Raw genomic sequence first — 15396 nt, 5'->3', positions numbered from 1 at the left:
TTTACAACTGCCTTTTGCTGGTGCTAAGCAGGACAACTACCCACAGCATGAAAGGGAGACCAGCCAAGAGCCATACCTGAAGGCCCACAGATGCCATGGAGGCAAGGATCGTGCAGCTCCGATACCCATGAGGGTCACAACACCCACCACCACCACCCCCTGCTATATTTTTTTAATAATCTGCCAACCCCTCAACATTCATCCAAGACTGCATTTACATCTATCACTTGTAGGTGCTGACTGGCGAGGTCTTTCAATACAGTGGGGGTACAGAGGTCAGGGAAAGGGCCTCTGTTGACACAGCAGTCTTTCATGCTGCAAGCCAAAAGTTAAATGAACCAGACAAGATATCCTGCATTTGTTAGTCACTTGACATCCTAACCCTCACATCCTAATATTTGTAGGGCCAGGTTCCCAATGCGATATCGCCAGGGTTGAGAAAGGTGAGTTATCTGGCGCTGACATGCCGTTCCACAGTTATCGCAGGAATAACTATCGCCATTGCGATGTTGTTGTCGCCTGTTTTCTCTGCTGTTCACTGTAATTATTGCGAATTCCACACTATCACAGCCCAAAAAATCGGGGTTAGGCAGTGCTAACTTTTCTGCTGATAAATGACTTTGGCGATAGTTATCGCACGTTCTTGTGAATATACCCCGTAGTGTAGCCCCCCTCTGTAAAACTTGCCTCCTTGCACAGCACCCTTTTAGCAAGAGTTAAAAGTAATTCATATCTTGGTGTCAAGCATTAAAAAACTGCTGAAGAGTGGAACTCGGAAGTGAAGGCCTGTCCAACAGCTGCGGCCGGTAGTGGGAGTACCGGCCGGGCGGTGACGTAGGGGAGGAGGAGGGGCAGGGTGGGGGTAGTAATGTATGGATTCCGGACCTTAACAGGTAAGTAAACATAAAAATAAATAAAACAAATTTCGTTGCGCGCACTGCATCGCATTTGGTGATTAGAGGAATTTCCTCTGCTCTCCCTTGAGGAAACCGCATCCCTACTAAAAACAACTAAATCTGGCTGTCCTTTAGACCTGATCCCAGCCAAGATCTCTGCCTTGCTCACCAATCAGTTTGCTTCCTCTATTTGTTCTATCTTAAATAGTTCCTTAAAGGAAGGCAGGCTCCCTGGGGAATGGAAAACAGCTCAGATCTTGCCCATCAGGAAAAATGCCAAACTCCTCCCAGATGATGTCACTAACTACCGTCCCATCTCATTACTCCCGTTACAAAGCAAACTACTAGAGAAACATATAAATAAACACCTGACCAGCTTCACAGGATCCTCCAAAAGCCTTGATCCCTCACAATCAGGATTCCGAACTAGACACAGCACGGAAACGGCACTGGTGACAGTTACAGATAACATCCCAATGCTAGCAGACAGGGGTCAGGCTGTAATTATCATACTGCTTGACCTGTCCACAGCATTCAATACCATCTCTAACCAGATTTTGCTGGGAAGGCTCAGAGATATAGGTATCGAGGGGATTGCACTACAATGGTTTACAATCTTTCTAGCAGAGAGAACGCAAACCATCAACCTTGGCCCTTTTAGATCACAGACCCCCAAGGTTACTAAGGGGGTACCCCAGGGCTCATGTTTAAGTCCTACCCTATTCAAAATGTATGTTACACCACTTGTGAACTTTATAAGAAACCCAGGGTTCATACCAATCTCCTATGCCGACGACACACAACTGCTTCTCTCTTTTGACAAGAATAACATCAGGATTCAGGCCACCTTTTCGGAGGGCATGAAAACCTTCTCTGATTGGATGAGCAACAACTTCCTTCAGTTAAATGCTGAGAAAACAGAAATCATGCTATTCAGAGAAGCCGTAACAAGGTGGTCTTCCAATTGGTGGCCAGGAGAACTGGGCCCAGCTCCATCCCCCAAACTATTGGTAAAGAACCTAGGGGTCCAAATTGATCAGAAGCTAAACTTGGAGGAGCATGCCACCTCATCCACCAAGGCCTGCTTCCATATCCTAAGTCTACTTCTCAGAGTCTTCCCCTTACTTCCCTTATCCACACGGAAAACCCTGATACAAGCATTGGTCACACGTTGTCTGGACGATTGCAATGCTCTGTTGATTTCCGCCAAGGAATCTTCCCTAAACAGACTGCAAGTGGTCCAGAACACGGCAGCTCGATTGGTGACCAATGCCCCTCCTAGAACATGTTCACTTCCCCTACTCTGTAAATTGCACTGGCTCCCCATTCAAAAAAGGATTAAATTCAGGATCTGCTGTATGGTCTAGAAAGCCCTTAACAACTTGGGGCCCAGGTACATTACAGATAAAATGATCCGATATAACCCTTCCAGGACCTTCCACTCTGGGTCCAAAGAGCTTCTTCTTATGCCTTGCATAAAACAAACTCGGTTAGGGGGAACATCCTTCTCTCATGTAGCCCCATCTCTTTGGAACCAGCTGCCCATCCACCTCCGTCTCTCCCCAACTATACATCTTTCAGAAAGCAGTTAAAAACCGCACTGTTCTGATCACCTGGTATTGCTTTCTAGGGCCGTCATAGCGCGGAGATATCCCTGTTTGGGGTGATTCATGCGCTTTATAAATGACACACATAAATTTAAAAAATAGGTGTGCTACGATGCCTGATTAAAGCAGAGCGGGTTAATTGGGATGAATAAGTGAATGTGAAACTTACAATTACCACCAAGATTGGTAAATTCAGGATTGGAGGTAGTTTTAAGGTTCACATTCACTAAACTCACTCACTCACTAGGTGGTAGGTGAGGGTTCTTGAAAAAGCCTAATGGATTCTTCTTCTATGAGACTACTCAATTTCAACAGTTGGTAGGTAATTAATAAGCTTTCAAGCTTGTTCTTTTTGGTTGTTATCAAATTTAAAAGAGCCACAGAGGAGCCAAAGGAGACTGTACATGACCATTGTGAGAGATTGTTGCAGGTTTTTCAGCAGCACAATGTACATGAATATCCTGAGGAGAAGGATATGGGGATTTTTGTATCTCAGTTTGCTTTAGGACTGAAGCCAGAGCTCTGTTCGCACATAACTCTAAGTGTGATCTAATTACAAAATAAATCACTCAAAAAAATCCTGAGATATGCAAAATACAGTAGTTATGAATACTTTCCCGACTTGATTACTGCAATGGATTAATGGCTGGAGTGAAAAAGTCCACCCTTAAGAAGCTGCAGAGTATACAACATGCAGCTGCGAGACTGGTCCTAAAACTCCCCAGAAGGTCATCAGCTTCAGCAGCATTAGGAGCTCTGCATTGGCTACCACTGCATAAAAGAATTATTTTTAAATTGCTTCTCACCGTTTTCAAATCTATGCAAAACACAGGTCCCCACTATCTTGCAAATCGCTTTATGCGTTATAATCCTCCGCGATGTCTGAGATCCTCTGGGACAAATCTCATCATGATTCCCAGATTTAAATACAAAACCAAAGGTGGGAAAACTTTCACTGTCTTGGCAGCCAAGGCATGGAACAACCTACCAGCCAACCTCAGACAAATTGAAAAGGAGGGCCCTTTCAGAAAACTCCTTAAGACTTGGGTGTACCAACAATCAGATACCTCCGTACTGGCAGCCATTTAGTTCCATCGTTTCACCTACTCCATTTGTCATCTACTTACTGCTCACAAGCTCAGCGCCAAGATGCTCCCATGGGAGCGAATGTTCGCGCTTTACAAATTCCCATAAATATCAAATATCAAATACATGAAGCAGAAAAGGATAAAAGAAACATTTATGTTAGCACAAATTAAGCTGGCTCAGAAAGGTTTTCAGAACCCCTCTATTGTAAATAGGAAACATACAGGTAGTTTCTGTGCCACCGCTTGGTTTTCAGGGAAATCAAGGAGGAATGAATATCTCACAGGGAAGAGGTAGAAGTGTTCCTGTTGGTACAGGATCTGGATCAGCTATTGCTGCTGTGAAAAAGATTACAGCTTATTACATCTGTCATAGAAGTCGACATTGGAAAGGGAATGTTGCTGTAACCCAAACGGTGCCAGAGGAAATGTACAAATACAGCAAGGTATGCAAACTCAAAATGTACCTTCACAGAAAAAACAGATGCTGATGCAGGGACAGGCTCCAATGATGCCTGTTGCACCTGCACAAATGGGGATTCCTAAATTCAATTTCAATCAAATTTCTAAAATGAACATTTGAGAAAGCCATGCCACAATTTCAGAATGCATATGAGAATTAAGCATGGGCCTAAAATCCGTTCCGTTTGCGGAATTTGCGGATTTTCTGAAATTTCGCGGTCCGTGAATCTCGCGAAATTGCAGAAAAATCTGCGAAATCGCGTTCGGGACGGATTTTCACAAACTGAAGTACATGAAGCACTTACAGGGTTACAGCAGGTGCCCAAGTTGAAGCTAATTTCTTTGTAACCATTTACAAAATGGTTATAAAGAAATTAACTTCAACTTGGGCACCTGCTGTAACCCTGTAAGTGCTTCCTGAGCGGCGCCTCCAGAGTTGTTGCCTACTTGCAACTATTCTCTGACCCTGTTCTGACCCTCTAAGCAGGGTCAGAGACTAGTTACAAGTATGGCCCAATGCTCCAGGCTGTCACAAAAATTTAACAACAACAGGAAGCACTTACAGATAAGGAAGCAGGTGCCGGACTTGAAGCTGAAATTCAGTAACACATTAACCAGCCCCCGGTTGAGGCTGGGCAGGTGTGCTTTCTCCCCATAATATACAGTGGTGAACCAGAGGGTGCTGTGATGAACCAGAAGGTGCAGTTGTGAACCAGAGGGTGCTGTGTTGATCCAGAGGGTGGCAGTGGTGATCCAGAGGGTGGCAGTGGTGAACCAGAGGGTGCTGTGATGAACCAGAGGGTGGCAGTGATGAACCAGAGGGTGGCAGTAATGAACCAGAGGGTGACAGTGATGAACCAGAGGGTGGCACTGATGAACCAGAGGGTGGCAGTGGTGAACCAGAGGGTGGCAGTGATGAACCAGAGGGTGGCAGTAGTGAACCAGAGGGTGACAGTGATGAACCAGTGGGAGGCAGTGGTGAACCAGAGGTTGGCAGTGATGAACCAGAGGGTGGCAGGGGTGAACAAGAGGGTGGCAGTGATGAACCAGAGGGTGGTAGGGGTGAACCAGAGGGTGGCAGTGGTGAACTAGAGGGTGGCAGTGATGAACCAGAGGGTGGCAGTGGTGAACCAGAGGGTGACAGTGGTGAACCAGAGGGTGCTGTGATGAACCAGATGGTGGCAGGGGTGAGCCAGAGGGTGTCTGTGGTGAACCAGAGGGTGGCAGTGGTGAACCAGAGGGTGCTGTGATGAACCAGAGGGTGGCAGTGGTGAACCAGAGGGTGGCAGTGGTGAACCAGAGGGTGGCAGTGATGAACCAGAGGGTGGCAGTGGTGAACCAGAGGGTGGCAGTGATGAACCAGAGGGTCACAGTGATGATCCAGAGGGTGGCAGTGGTGAACCGGAGGGTGGCAGTGATTAACTATAGGGTGGCAGTGGTGAACCAGAGGGTGGCAGTGGTGAACCAGAGGGTGCTGTGATGAACCAGAGGGTGGCAGTGATTAACCAGAGAGTGGCAGTGGTGAACCAGAGGGAGCTGTGATGAACCAGAGTGTGGCAGTGATGAAACAGAGGGTGGCAGTGGTGAACCAGAAGGTGCTGTGATGAACCAGAGGATGGCAGTGATCAACCAGAGGGTGGCAGTCGTTAACCAGAGGGTGGCAGTGATGAACCAGAGGGTGGATGATGAACCAGAGGGTGGCACTGGTGAACCAGAGGGTGCTGTGATGAACCAGAGGGTGGCACTGGTGGACCAGAGGGTGACAGTGATGATCCAGAGGGTAGCAGTGGTGAACCAGAGGGTGGCAGTGATGAACCAGAGGGTGACAGTGATGAACCAGAGTGTGGCAGTGGTGAACCAGAGGGAGCTGTGATGAAACAGAGGGTGGCAGTGGTGAACCAGAGGGTGCAGTGATGAACCAGAGGATGGCAGTGATCAACCAGAGGGTGGCAGTCATTAACCAGAGGGTGGCAGTGATGAACCAGAGGGTGGGAGTGATGAACCAGAGGGTGGCAGTGGTGAACCAGAGGGTGCTGTGATGAACCAGATGGCAGCAGTAATGAACCAGAGGGTGACAGTGATGAACCAGAGTGTGGCAGTGGTGAACCAGAGGGTGGCAGTGAAGAACCAGAGGGTGGCAGCGATGAACCAAAGGGTGGCAGTGGTGAACCAGAGGGTGGCAGTGATGAACCAGAGGGTGGCAGTGGTGAACCAGAGGGTGTCAGTGATGAATGAGAGGGTGGCAGTGATGAACCAGAGGGTGGCAGTGGTGAACTAGAGGGTGGCAGTGATGAACCAGAGGGTGGCAGTGGTGAACCAGAGGTTGACAGTGGTGAACCAGAGGGTGCGTTGATGAACCAGATGGTGGCAGGGGTGAACCAGAGGGTGTATGTGGTGAACCAGAGAGTGGCAGTGGTGAACCAGAGGGTGCTGTGATGAACCAGAGGGTGGCAGTGGTGAACCAGAGGGTGGCAGTGGTAACCCAGAGGGTGGCAGTGATGAATCAGAGGGTGGCAGTGGTGAACCAGAGGGTGGCAGTGGTGAACCAGAGGGTGCTGTGATGAACCAGAGGGTGGCAGTGATGAACCAGAGGGTGGCAGTGGTGAACCAGAGAGAGCTGTGATGAACCAGAGTGTGGCAGTGATGAAACAGAGGGTGGCAGTGGTGAACCAGAAGGTGCTGTGATGAACCAGAGGATGGCAGTGATCAACCAGAGGGTGGCAGTCGTTAACCAGAGGGTGGCAGTGATGAACCAGAGGGTGGATGATGAACCAGAGGGTGGCACTGGTGAACCAGAGGGTGCTGTGATGAACCAGAGGGTGGCACTGGTGAACCAGAGGGTGACAGTGATGATCCAGAGGGTAGCAGAGGTGAACCAGAGGGTGGCAGTGATGAACCATAGGGTGACAGTGATGAACCAGAGTGTGGCAGTGGTGAACCAGAGGGAGCTGTGATGAACCAGAGGGTGGCAGTGGTGAACCAGAGGGTGCTGTGATGAACCAGAGGATGGCAGTGATCAACCAGAGGGTGGCAGTCGTTAACCAGAGGGTGGCAGTGATGAACCAGAGGGTGGCAGTGATGAACCAGAGGGTGGCAGTGGTGAACCAGAGGGTGCTGTGATGAACCAGATGGTGGCAGTAATGAACCAGAGGGTGACAGTGATGAACCAGAGTGTGGCAGTGGTGAACCAGAGGGTGGCAGTGATGAACCAGAGGGTGGCAGCGATGAACCAAAGGGTGGCAGTGGTGAACCAGAGGGTGGCAGTGATGAACCAGAGGGTGGCAGTGGTGAACCAGAGGGTGGCAGTGATGAACGAGAGGGTGGCAGTGATGAACCAGAGGGTGGCAGGGGTGAACCAGAGGGTGGCAGTGGTGAACTAGAGGGTGGCAGTGATGAACCAGAGGGTGGCAGTGGTGAACCAGAGGGTGACAGTGGTGAACCAGAGGGTGCATTGATGAACCAGATGGTGGCAGGGGTGAACCAGAGGGTGTCTGTGGTGAACCAGAGAGTGGCAGTGGTGAACCAGAGTGCTGTGATGAACCAGAGGGTGGCAGTGGTGAACTAGAGGGTGGCAGTGGTGAACCAGAGGGTGGCAGTGGTGAACCAGAGGGTGGCAGTGGTGAATCAGAGGGTGGCAGTGGTGAACCAGAGGGTGGCAGTGATGAACCAGAGGGTCATAGTGATGATCCAGAGGGTGGCAGTGGTGAACCAGAGGGTGGCAGTGATTAACTATAGGGTGGCAGTGGTGAACCAGAGGGTGGTAGTGGTGAACCAGAGGATGGCAGTGATGAACCAGAGGGTGGCAGTGATGAAACAGAGGGTGGCAGTGGTGAACAAGAAGGTGCTGTGATGAACCAGAGGATGGCAGTGATCAACTAGAGGGTGGCAGTCATTAACCAAAGGGTGGCAGTGATGAACCAGAGGGTGGATGATGAACCAGAGGGTGGCAGTGATGAACCAGAGGGTGACAGTGATGAACCAGAGTGTGGCAGTGGTGACCCAGAGGGAGCTGTGATGAACCAGAGGGTGGCAGTGGTGAACCAGAGGGTGCTGTGATGAACCAGAGGATGGCAGTGATCAACCAGAGGGTGGCAGTCGTTAACCAGAGGGTGGCAGTGATGAACCAGAGGGTGGCAGTGATGAACCAGAGGGTGGCAGTAATGAACCAGAGGGTGACAGTGATGAACCAGAGTGTGGCAGTGGTGAACCAGAGGGTGGCAGTGATGAACCAGAGGGTGGCAGCGATGAACCAAAGGGTGGCAGTGGTGAACCAGAGGGTGGCAGTGATAAACCAGAGGGTGGCAGTGGTGAACCAGAGGGTGGCAGTGATGAACGAGAGGGTGGCAGTGATGAACCAGAGGGTGGCAGGGGTGACCCAGAGGGTGGCAGTGGTGAACTAGAGGGTGGCAGTGATGAACGAGAGGGTGGCAGTGGTGAACCAGAGGGTGACAGTGGTGAACAAGAGGGTGCGTTGATGAACCAGATGGTGGCAGGGGTGAACCAGAGGGTGTCTGTGGTGAACCATAGAGTGGCAGTGGTGAACCAGAGGGTGCTGTGATGAACCAGAGGGTGGCAGTGGTGAACCAGAGGGTGGCAGTGGTGAACCAGAGGGTGGCAGTGATAAATCAGAGGGTGGCAGTGGTGAACCAGAAGGTGGCAGTGGTGAACCAGAGGGTGGCAGTGATGAACCAGAGGGTCACAGTGATGATCCAGAGGGTGGCAGTGGTGAACCAGAGGGTGGCAGTGATTAACTATAGGGTGGCAGTGGTGAACCAGAGGGTGGTAGGGGTGAACCAGAGGGTGGCAGTGATGAACCAGAGGGTGGCAGTGATGAACCAGAGGGAGCTGTGATGAACCAGAGTGTGGCAGTGATCAACCAGAGGGTGGCAGTGATGAACCAGAGGGTGGATGATGAACCAGAGGGTGGCACTAGTGAACCAGAGGGTACTGTGATGAACCAGAGTGTGGCAGTGGTGAACCAGAGGGAGCTGTGATGAACCAGAGGGTGGCAGTGGTGAACCAGAGGGTGACAGTGATGAACCAGAGTGTGGCAGTGGTGAACCAGAGGGAGCTGTGATGAACCAGAAGGTGGCAGTGGTGAAGCAGAGGGTGCTGTGATGAACCAGAGGATGGCAGTGATCAACCAGAGGGTGGCAGTCGTTAACCAGAGGGTGGCAGTGATGAACCAGAGGGTGGCAGTGATGAACCAGAGGGTGGCAGTGGTGAACCAGAGGGTGCTGTGATGAACCAGATGGCGGCAGTAATGAACCAGAGGGTGACAGTGATGAACCAGAGTGTGGCAGTGGTGAACCAGAGGGTGGCAGTGATGAACCAGAGGATGGCAGGGGTGAACCAGAGGGTGGCAGTGGTGAACTAGAGGGTGGCAGTGATGAACCAGAGGGTGGCAGTGGTGAACCAGAGGGTGACAGTGGTGAACAAGAGGGTGCGTTGATGAACCAGATGGTGGCAGGGGTGAACCAGAGGGTGTCTGTGGTGAACCAGAGTGTGGCAGTGGTGAACCAGAGGGTGCTGTGATGAACCAGAGGGTGGCAGTGGTGAACCAGAGGGTGGCAGTGGTGAACCAGAGGGTGGCAGTGATGAATCATAGGGTGGCAGTGGTGAACCAGAAGGTGGCAGTGGTGAACCAGAGGGTGGCAGTGATGAACCAGAGGGTCACAGTGATGATCCAGAGGGTGGCAGTGGTGAACCAGAGGGTGGCAGTGATTAACTATAGGGTGGCAGTGGTGAACCAGAGGGTGGTAGTGGTGAACCAGAGGGTGGCAGTGATGAACCAGAGGGTGGCAGTGATGAACCAGAGGGAGCTGTGATGAACCAGAGTGTGGCAGTGATCAACCAGAGGGTGGCAGTGATGAACCAGAGGGTGGATGATGAACCAGAGGGTGGCACTGGTGAACCAGAGGGTACTGTGATGAACCAGAGGGTGGCACTGGTGAACCAGAGAGTGACAGTGATGATCCAGAGGGTGGCAGTGGTGAATCAGAAGGTGGCAGTGATGAACCAGAGGCTGACAGTGATGAACCAGAGTGTGGCAGTGGTGAACCAGAGGGAGCTGTGATGAACCAGAGGGTGGCAGTGGTGAACCAGAGGGTGACAGTGATGAACCAGAGTGTGGCAGTGGTGAACCAGAGGGAGCTGTGATGAACCAGAAGGTGGCAGTGGTGAACCAGAGGGTGCTGTGATGAACCAGAGGATGGCAGTGATCAACCAGAGGGTGGCAGTCATTAACCAGAGGGTGGCAGTGATGAACCAGAGGGTGGCAGTGATGAACCAGAGGGTGGCAGTGGTGAACCAGAGGGTGCTGTGATGAACCAGATGGCGGCAGTAATGAACCAGAGGGTGACAGTGATGAACCAGAGTGTGGCAGTGGTGAACCAGAGGGTGGCAGTGATGAACCAGAGGGTGGCAGCGATGAACCAAAGGGTGGCAGTGGTGAACCAGAGGGTGGCAGTGATGAACCAGAGGGTGGCAGTGGTGAACCAGAGGGTGGCAGTGATGAATGAGAGGGTGGCAGTGATGAACCAGAGGGTGGCAGGGGTGAACCAGAGGGTGGCAGTGGTGAACTAGAGGGTGGCAGTGATGAACCAGAGGGTGGCAGTGGTGAACCAGAGGGTGACAGTGGTGAACCAGAGGGTGCGTTGATGAACCAGATGGTGGCAGGGGAGAACCAGAGGGTGTATGTGGTGAACCAGAGAGTGGCAGTGGTGAACCAGAGGGTGCTGTGAAGAACCAGAGTGTGGCAGTGGTGAACCAGAGGGTGGCAGTGGTGAACCAGAGGGTGGCAGTGATGAATCAGAGGGTGGCAGTGGTGAACCAGAGGGTGGCAGTGGTGAACCAGAGGGTGGCAGTGATGAACCAGAGGGTCACGGTGATGATCCAGAGGGTGGCAGTGGTGAACCAGAGGGTGGCAGTGATTAACTATAGGGTGGCAGTGGTGAACCAGAGGGTGGTAGTGGTGAACCAGAGGGTGGCAGTGATGAACCAGAGGATGGCAGTGATGAACCAGAGGGAGCTGTGATGAACCAGAGTGTGGCAGTGATCAACCAGAGGGTGGCAGTCATCAACTAGAGGGTGGATGATGAACCAGAGGGTGGCACTGGTGAACCAGAGGGTACTGTGATGAACCAGAGGGTGGCAGTGGTGAACCAGAGGGTGACAGTGATGAACCAGAGTGTGGCAGTGGTGAACCAGAGGGAGCTGTGATGAACCAGAAGGTGGCAGTGGTGAACCAGAGGGTGCTGTGATGAACCAGAGGATGGCAGTGATCAACCAGAGGGTGGCAGTCGTTAACCAGAGGGTGGCAGTGATGAACCAGAGGGTGGCAGTGATGAACCAGAGGGTGGCAGTGGTGAACCAGAGGGTGCTGTGATGAACCAGATGGCGGCAGTAATGAACCAGAGGGTGACAGTGATGAACCAGAGTGTGGCAGTGGTAAACCAGAGGGTGGCAGTGATGAACCAGAGGGTGGCAGCGATGAACCAAAGGGTGGCAGTGGTGAACCAGAGGGTGGCAGTGATGAACCAGAGGGTGGCAGTGGTGAACCAGAGGGTGGCAGTGATGAATGAGAGGGTGGTAGTGATTAACCAGAGGGTGGCAGGGGTGAACCAGAGGGTGGCAGTGGTGAACTAGAGGGTGGCAGTGATGAACCAGAGGGTGGCAGTGGTGAACCAGAGGGTGACAGTGGTGAACCAGAGGGTGCGTTGATGAACCAGATGGTGGCAGGGGTGAACCAGAGGGTGTATGTGGTGAACCAGAGAGTGGCAGTGGTGAACCAGAGGGTGCTGTGATGAACCAGAGTGTGGCAGTGGTGAACCAGAGGGTGGCAGTGGTGAACCAGAGGGTGGCAGTGATGAATCAGAGGGTGGCAGTGGTGAACCAGAGGGTGGCAGTGGTGAACCAGAGGGTGGCAGTGATGAACCAGAGGGTCACGGTTATGATCCAGAGGGTGGCAGTGGTGAACCAGAGGGTGGCAGTGATTAACTATAGGGTGGCAGTGGTGAACCAGAGGGTGGTAGTGGTGAACCAGAGGGTGGCAGTGATGAACCAGAGGGTGGCAGTGATGAACCAGAGGGAGCTGTGATGAACCAGAGTGTGGCAGTGATCAACCAGAGGGTGGCAGTGATGAACCAGAGGGTGGATGATGAGCCAGAGGGTGGCACTGGTGAACCAGAGGGTACTGTGATGAACCAGAGGGTGGCACTGGTGAACCAGAGGGTGACAGTGATGATCCAGAGGGTGGCAGTGGTGAACCAGAAGGTGGCAGTGATGAACCAGAGGCTGACAGTGATGAACCAGAGGCTGACAGTGATGAACCAGAGTGTGGCAGTGGTGAACCAGAGGGAGCTGTGATGAACCAGAGGGTGGCAGTGGTGAACCAGAGGGTGCTGTGATGAACCAGAGGATGCTGTGATGAACCAGAGGATGGCAGTGATCAACCAGAGGGTGGCAGTCGTTATCCAGAGGGTGGCAGTGATGAACCAGAGGGTGGCAGTGATGAACCAGAGGGTGGCAGTGATAAACCAGAGGGTGCTGTGATGAACCAGATGGCGGCAGTAATGAACCAGAGGGTGACAGTGATGAACAAGAGTGTGGCAGTGGTGAACCAGAGGGTGGCAGTGATGAACCAGAGGGTGGCAGTGATGAACCAAAGGGTGGCAGTGATGAACCAAAGGGTGGCATTGATGAACCAGAGGAAGGCAGTGGTGAACCAGAGGGTGGCAGTGATGAACCAGAGGGTGACAGTGATGAACCAGAGGGTGGCAGTGATGAACCAGATGGTGGCAGTGGTGAACCAGAGGGTGCTCTGATGAACCAGAGGATGGCAGTGATCAACCAGAGGGTGGCAGTCATTAATCAGAGAGTGGCAGTGATGAACCAGAGGGTGGCAGTGATGAACCAGAGGGTGACAGTGGCAAACCAGAGGGTGGCAGTGGCAAACCAGAGGGTGGCAGTGATGAACCAGAGGGTGGCAGTGATGATTCAGAAGGTGGCAGTGGCGAACCAGAGGGTGGCAGCAATGAACCAGAGGGTGGCAGTGATGAACCAGAGGGTGACAGTGGTGAACCAGAGGGTGACAGTGATGAACCAGAGGGTGGCAGTTGTGAACCAGAGGGTGGCAGTGGTGAACCAGAGGGTGACAGTGATGAACCAGAGGGTGGCAGTAATGAACCAGAGGGTGGCAGTGGTGAACCAGAGGGTGCTGTGATGAACCAGAGGGTGGCAGTGATGAACCAGCGGGTGGCAGTGATGAAACAGAGGGTGGCAGTGGTGAACCAGAGGGTGCTGTGATGAACCAGAGGGTGGCAGTGATGAACCAGAGGGTGACGGTGAAGAACCAGAGGGTGACAGTGGTGAACCAGAGGGTGGCAGTGGTGAACCAGAGGGTGGCAGTGATGAACCAGAGGGTGGCAGTGGTTAACCAGAGGGTGGCAGTGGTGAACCAGAGGGTGGCAGTGGTGAACCAGAGGGTGGCAGTGGTGAATCAGAGGGTGGCAGTGGTGAACCAGAGGGTCATAGTGATGATCCAGAGGGTGGCAGTGGTGAACCAGAGGGTGGCAGTGATTAACTATAGGGTGGCAGTGGTGAACCAGAGGGTGGTAGTGGTGAACCAGAGGATGGCAGTGATGAACCAGAGGGTGGCAGTGATGTAACAGAGGGTGGCAGTGGTGAACCAGAAGGTGCTGTGATGAACCAGAGGATGGCAGTGATCAACTAGAGGGTGGCAGTCATTAACCAGAGGGTGGCAGTGATGAACCAGAGGGTGGATGATGAACCAGAGGGTGGCAGTGATGAACCAGAGGGTGACAGTGATGAACCAGAGTGTGGCAGTGGTGAACCAGAGGGAGCTGTGATGAACCAGAGGGTGGCAGTGGTGAACCAGAGGGTGCTGTGATGAACCAGAAGATGGCAGTGATCAACCAGAGGGTGGCAGTGGTGAACCAGAGGGTGGCAGTGATGAACGAGAGGGTGGCAGTGATGAACCAGAGGGTGGCAGGGGTGAACCAGAGGGTGGCAGTCGTTAACCAGAGGGTGGCAGTGATGAACCAGAGGGTGGCAGTAATGAACCAGAGGGTGGTAGTGGTGAACCAGAGGGTGCTGTGATGAACCAGATGGCGGCAGTAATGAACCAGAGGGTGACAGTGATGAACCAGAGTGTGGCAGTGGTGAACCAGAGGGTGGCAGTGATGAACCAGAGGGTGGCTGCGATGAACCAAAGGGTGGCAGTGGTGAACCAGAGGGTGGCAGTGATAAACCAGAGGGTGGCAGTGGTGAACCAGAGGGTGGCAGTGATGAACGAGAGGGTGGCAGTGATGAACCAGAGGGTGGCAGGGGTGAACCAGAGGGTGGCAGTGGTGAACTAGAGGGTGGCAGTGATGAACCAGAGGGTGGCAGTGGTGAACCAGAGGGTGACAGTGGTGAACAAGAGGGTGCGTTGATGAACCAGATGGTGGCAGGGGTGAACCAGAGGGTGTCTGTGGTGAACCATAGAGTGGCAGTGGTGAACCAGAGGGTGCTGTGATGAACCAGAGGGTGGCAGTGGTGAACCAGAGGGTGGCAGTGGTGAACCAGAGGGTGGCAGTGATGAATCAGAGGGTGGCAGTGGTGAACCAGAAGGTGGCAGTGGTGAACCAGAGGGTGGCAGTGATGAACCAGAGGGTCACAGTGATGATCCAGAGGGTGGCAGTGGTGAACCAGAGGGTGGCAGTGATTAACTATAGGGTGGCAGTGGTGAACCAGAGGGTGGTAGTGGTGAACCAGAGGGTGGCAGTGATGAACCAGAGGGTGGCAGTGATGAACCAGAGGGAGCTGTGATGAACCAGAGTGTGGCAGTGATCAACCAGAGGGTGGCAGTGATGAACCAGAGGGTGGATGATGAACCAGAGGGTGGCACTAGTGAACCAGAGGGTACTGTGATGAACCAGAGTGTGGCAGTGGTGAACCAGAGGGAGCTGTGATGAACCAGAGGGTGGCAGTGGTGAACCAGAGGGTGACAGTGATGAACCAGAGTGTGGCAGTGGTGAACCAGAGGGAGCTGTGATGAACCAGAAGGTGGCAGTGGTGAAGCAGAGGGTGCTGTGATGAACCAGAGGATGGCAGTGATCAACCAGAGGGTGGCAGTCGTTAACCAGAGGGTGGCAGTGATGAACCAGAGGGTGGCAGTGATGAACCAGAGGGTGGCAGTGGTGAACCAGAGGGTGCTGTGATGAACCAGATGGTGGCAGTGGTGAACCAGAGGGTGGCAGTGGTGAACCAGAGGGTGGCAGTGATGAATCAGAGGGTGGCAGTGGTGAACCAGAGGGTGGCAGTGGTGAACCAGAGGGTGGCAGT

The sequence above is a fragment of the Lissotriton helveticus genome, chromosome 1_1 (assembly GCF_964261635.1).
Source record: "Lissotriton helveticus chromosome 1_1, aLisHel1.1, whole genome shotgun sequence".
Classification (NCBI taxonomy): domain Eukaryota; kingdom Metazoa; phylum Chordata; class Amphibia; order Caudata; family Salamandridae; genus Lissotriton; species Lissotriton helveticus.
Note: the sequence above shows the minus strand (reverse complement) of the source record.